This window comes from Leuciscus leuciscus (genome assembly GCF_965113295.1).
Source record: "Leuciscus leuciscus genome assembly, chromosome: 1".
NCBI classification, from domain to species: domain Eukaryota; kingdom Metazoa; phylum Chordata; class Actinopteri; order Cypriniformes; family Leuciscidae; genus Leuciscus; species Leuciscus leuciscus.
Window position 1 is genome coordinate 34,531,587 of NC_138725.1, and position 6,000 is coordinate 34,537,586.

The following is a 6,000-nucleotide window of genomic DNA, read 5'->3' on the forward strand; positions in this document are numbered from 1 at the left end:
TTTATTTACAATAAGTGATAAATACAGTGCAAAAAGAATCCTAAACAAACAGCTCCAAAAGAAAAAGAAATGAAGCGTGTTCTTCAGGAGCAGGTAAAGCCAAAACAAACAAAAGATCACTAGCCGGTAGAAGGACAACCTAATTAACCTACAACAATAAACAACACAACTCTTACCTTACTTCCTAACTAACAAAAAACAAACAAAAAAAAAACAAAACAAACAGGAGAAAAGAAAAATGGCACCCACTCCCTACTGCTCCAACACTCAACAACGGGCAAGCAATTCAAAGCTGTACACTACAGCCACAAGACATTTAAGTTGACCTCGGTTTAAGCTTAACACATCAAAGCTGCCACTACAGCCGTAACAACACATTTAAGCTTCACATACACCAACAAGAGCAACACTCCAAGTCTGGTAACACAACAGTCTCGGGCTCTTGGGAGAAGAACTCTCTCCCAGTCTCAGGCTCTTGGGAGAAGAACTCTCTCCCGGTCTCTCTCTCTCCGGCTCTGCTTGAATACTGGATCCTCTTGCCATTGATGAGGAACAGCTGGTAGGTCCCATCACCTAGATGAGGACAGGGAGGAGCACAGGAAATTGGACAAACCATACAACAAAACTACAACTCCCAGCAGGCCGTTGGGTCCATTGGCAGCACACACACTCAATAAATCAATGAGTGACACTTACACATTATAAAACACAAATGCATACGCCCTGGGACGCAACACCAGTCAAATTAAATCATTAAAGGAAAATCCATCTTTCCAGTGCATACACAGAAAGCGGCATCAGATCTGGCATTCATATATTTTCATATATTCATATATTATACCTATGTTACTTGTCACTTGTCTTGTCACTTTATATTGTATGTGTACTGGAAGCTACTGTCACCAAGACAAATTCCTCGTATGCGCAAGCATACTTGGCAATAAAGCTCTTTCTGATTCTGATTTTCACTGTATTTACAATTGCATAAATAAAGCTATGAGATCGTTACAATTATAATATATTATAAAATATAAAAATAATAGATCACAATACTGTAGTTTATAGCCTAGGCTACTATATTTTAATCAAATAAATGCAGGCTGGGGGAGCGCATGAGACTTATTTCAAAAACATTAAAAAATCCAACTGACACACACACACACACACACACACACAAGTTTCAAGTTTTGAAAAAAATACAACAACAAACAGTAATATTGTAAAGTCTTATAACAATTGAATTTATAATTATATAGGATTATGTCACTGTTCACAAAATTCAGGGTTCAATCGCTTTCTGTTGTTGCATTGAGACTCTGGTAGGGCTTTATTTTGAAATTCTAGTCAGCAAAATAGAGGGAAAACAAACAATATTGACAATATTGTTTATAAAATGTTACTCACCATGTTAATTTATTGTTCATTTGACTGTTTCGTTCCGTTCGCCTTACATACTTGATCATCGTGAGGTAAACATTACCTACGCCAATAGGAGGCGCTTAATGACAGTGACGTGCGCCAATAGCAGCTGCAGAGCAGAAGCAATGTGGGAAATGCCGACTGTTTTAAGGAATAAACGCAGAATTTTTTGTTCTTATCGTGTTCAACACAATCTACACTCGATCGCGCGATGATCTCCATCGTAAAAAATCGCAGCTTGAATTTTTTTTTAGTTACCGTCGAAGTGAAAGACAGGTCCAGTCTGTGGTATAAATGGCTGCCGAGCGCCCTTTACTATTGTCGTTGAGTGCGGACAGGCAGGAACTCACCCATTGATCGCTAGACGGATCGGCAGATCTGGCTGGGCATACTCCCATCGCAGCGCGACGATCTTTTTGGCTTTTTTTTTTTTTTAATTACTACATTTAAATAGTCCAAGTAATGGATACTGTACAACAGTGGTCATATGTTTATTTTGTGTCACATGACACCTATTGGTGTTGCCTATGAACAGTATACACTGAATACACTGTGACAGAGGCAAAAAATATATATATAGAATAATAATAACAACAATAATGATTATGACCACGCATGCAAAACAGAGAGAGAGAAAAGACTACATTCTATAAGAATAATTAGCCTACACAATGCCCACTGTTACCAGTGTTATGTTCCCAATTCATGTTCTAGGGGCAAAAGGGAAAGTCACTTTAAAGCAAAAAATGAACAGCGACAAAGAAAAGTGAACCTATACTGAGTCCCAGCACACAATCCACAAAGTAAGATTTCCAATACATTTATTTACAATAAGTGATAAATACAGTGCAAAAAGAATCCTAAACAAACAGCTCCAAAAGAAAAAGAAATGAAGCGTGTTCTTCAGGAGCAGGTAAAGCCAAAACAAACAAAAGATCACTAGCCGGTAGAAGGACAACCTAATTAACCTACAACAATAAACAACACAACTCTTACCTTACTTCCTAACTAACAAAAAACAAACAAAAAAAAAACAAAACAAACAGGAGAAAAGAAAAATGGCACCCACTCCCTACTGCTCCAACACTCAACAACGGGCAAGCAATTCAAAGCTGTACACTACAGCCACAAGACATTTAAGTTGACCTCGGTTTAAGCTTAACACATCAAAGCTGCCACTACAGCCGTAACAACACATTTAAGCTTCACATACACCAACAAGAGCAACACTCCAAGTCTGGTAACACAACAGTCTCGGGCTCTTGGGAGAAGAACTCTCTCCCAGTCTCAGGCTCTTGGGAGAAGAACTCTCTCCCGGTCTCTCTCTCTCCGGCTCTGCTTGAATACTGGATCCTCTTGCCATTGATGAGGAACAGCTGGTAGGTCCCATCACCTAGATGAGGACAGGGAGGAGCACAGGAAATTGGACAAACCATACAACAAAACTACAACTCCCAGCAGGCCGTTGGGTCCATTGGCAGCACACACACTCAATAAATCAATGAGTGACACTTACACATTATAAAACACAAATGCATACGCCCTGGGACGCAACACCAGTCAAATTAAATCATTAAAGGAAAATCCATCTTTCCAGTGCATACACAGAAAGCGGCATCAGATCTGGCATTCATATATTTTCATATATTCATATATTATACCTATGTTACTTGTCACTTGTCTTGTCACTTTATATTGTATGTGTACTGGAAGCTACTGTCACCAAGACAAATTCCTCGTATGCGCAAGCATACTTGGCAATAAAGCTCTTTCTGATTCTGATTTTCACTGTATTTACAATTGCATAAATAAAGCTATGAGATCGTTACAATTATAATATATTATAAAATATAAAAATAATAGATCACAATACTGTAGTTTATAGCCTAGGCTACTATATTTTAATCAAATAAATGCAGGCTGGGGGAGCGCATGAGACTTATTTCAAAAACATTAAAAAATCCAACTGACACACACACACACACACACACACACACAAGTTTCAAGTTTTGAAAAAAATACAACAACAAACAGTAATATTGTAAAGTCTTATAACAATTGAATTTATAATTATATAGGATTATGTCACTGTTCACAAAATTCAGGGTTCAATCGCTTTCTGTTGTTGCATTGAGACTCTGGTAGGGCTTTATTTTGAAATTCTAGTCAGCAAAATAGAGGGAAAACAAACAATATTGACAATATTGTTTATAAAATGTTACTCACCATGTTAATTTATTGTTCATTTGACTGTTTCGTTCCGTTCGCCTTACATACTTGATCATCGTGAGGTAAACATTACCTACGCCAATAGGAGGCGCTTAATGACAGTGACGTGCGCCAATAGCAGCTGCAGAGCAGAAGCAATGTGGGAAATGCCGACTGTTTTAAGGAATAAACGCAGAATTTTTTGTTCTTATCGTGTTCAACACAATCTACACTCGATCGCGCGATGATCTCCATCGTAAAAAATCGCAGCTTGAATTTTTTTTTAGTTACCGTCGAAGTGAAAGACAGGTCCAGTCTGTGGTATAAATGGCTGCCGAGCGCCCTTTACTATTGTCGTTGAGTGCGGACAGGCAGGAACTCACCCATTGATCGCTAGACGGATCGGCAGATCTGGCTGGGCATACTCCCATCGCAGCGCGACGATCTTTTTGGCTTTTTTTTTTTTTTAATTACTACATTTAAATAGTCCAAGTAATGGATACTGTACAACAGTGGTCATATGTTTATTTTGTGTCACATGACACCTATTGGTGTTGCCTATGAACAGTATACACTGAATACACTGTGACAGAGGCAAAAAATATATATATAGAATAATAATAACAACAATAATGATTATGACCACGCATGCAAAACAGAGAGAGAGAAAAGACTACATTCTATAAGAATAATTAGCCTACACAATGCCCACTGTTACCAGTGTTATGTTCCCAATTCATGTTCTAGGGGCAAAAGGGAAAGTCACTTTAAAGCAAAAAATGAACAGCGACAAAGAAAAGTGAACCTATACTGAGTCCCAGCACACAATCCACAAAGTAAGATTTCCAATACATTTATTTACAATAAGTGATAAATACAGTGCAAAAAGAATCCTAAACAAACAGCTCCAAAAGAAAAAGAAATGAAGCGTGTTCTTCAGGAGCAGGTAAAGCCAAAACAAACAAAAGATCACTAGCCGGTAGAAGGACAACCTAATTAACCTACAACAATAAACAACACAACTCTTACCTTACTTCCTAACTAACAAAAAACAAACAAAAAAAAAACAAAACAAACAGGAGAAAAGAAAAATGGCACCCACTCCCTACTGCTCCAACACTCAACAACGGGCAAGCAATTCAAAGCTGTACACTACAGCCACAAGACATTTAAGTTGACCTCGGTTTAAGCTTAACACATCAAAGCTGCCACTACAGCCGTAACAACACATTTAAGCTTCACATACACCAACAAGAGCAACACTCCAAGTCTGGTAACACAACAGTCTCGGGCTCTTGGGAGAAGAACTCTCTCCCAGTCTCAGGCTCTTGGGAGAAGAACTCTCTCCCGGTCTCTCTCTCTCCGGCTCTGCTTGAATACTGGATCCTCTTGCCATTGATGAGGAACAGCTGGTAGGTCCCATCACCTAGATGAGGACAGGGAGGAGCACAGGAAATTGGACAAACCATACAACAAAACTACAACTCCCAGCAGGCCGTTGGGTCCATTGGCAGCACACACACTCAATAAATCAATGAGTGACACTTACACATTATAAAACACAAATGCATACGCCCTGGGACGCAACACCAGTCAAATTAAATCATTAAAGGAAAATCCATCTTTCCAGTGCATACACAGAAAGCGGCATCAGATCTGGCATTCATATATTTTCATATATTCATATATTATACCTATGTTACTTGTCACTTGTCTTGTCACTTTATATTGTATGTGTACTGGAAGCTACTGTCACCAAGACAAATTCCTCGTATGCGCAAGCATACTTGGCAATAAAGCTCTTTCTGATTCTGATTTTCACTGTATTTACAATTGCATAAATAAAGCTATGAGATCGTTACAATTATAATATATTATAAAATATAAAAATAATAGATCACAATACTGTAGTTTATAGCCTAGGCTACTATATTTTAATCAAATAAATGCAGGCTGGGGGAGCGCATGAGACTTATTTCAAAAACATTAAAAAATCCAACTGACACACACACACACACACACACACACAAGTTTCAAGTTTTGAAAAAAATACAACAACAAACAGTAATATTGTAAAGTCTTATAACAATTGAATTTATAATTATATAGGATTATGTCACTGTTCACAAAATTCAGGGTTCAATCGCTTTCTGTTGTTGCATTGAGACTCTGGTAGGGCTTTATTTTGAAATTCTAGTCAGCAAAATAGAGGGAAAACAAACAATATTGACAATATTGTTTATAAAATGTTACTCACCATGTTAATTTATTGTTCATTTGACTGTTTCGTTCCGTTCGCCTTACATACTTGATCATCGTGAGGTAAACATTACCTACGCCAATAGGAGGCGCTTAATGACAGTGACGTGCGCC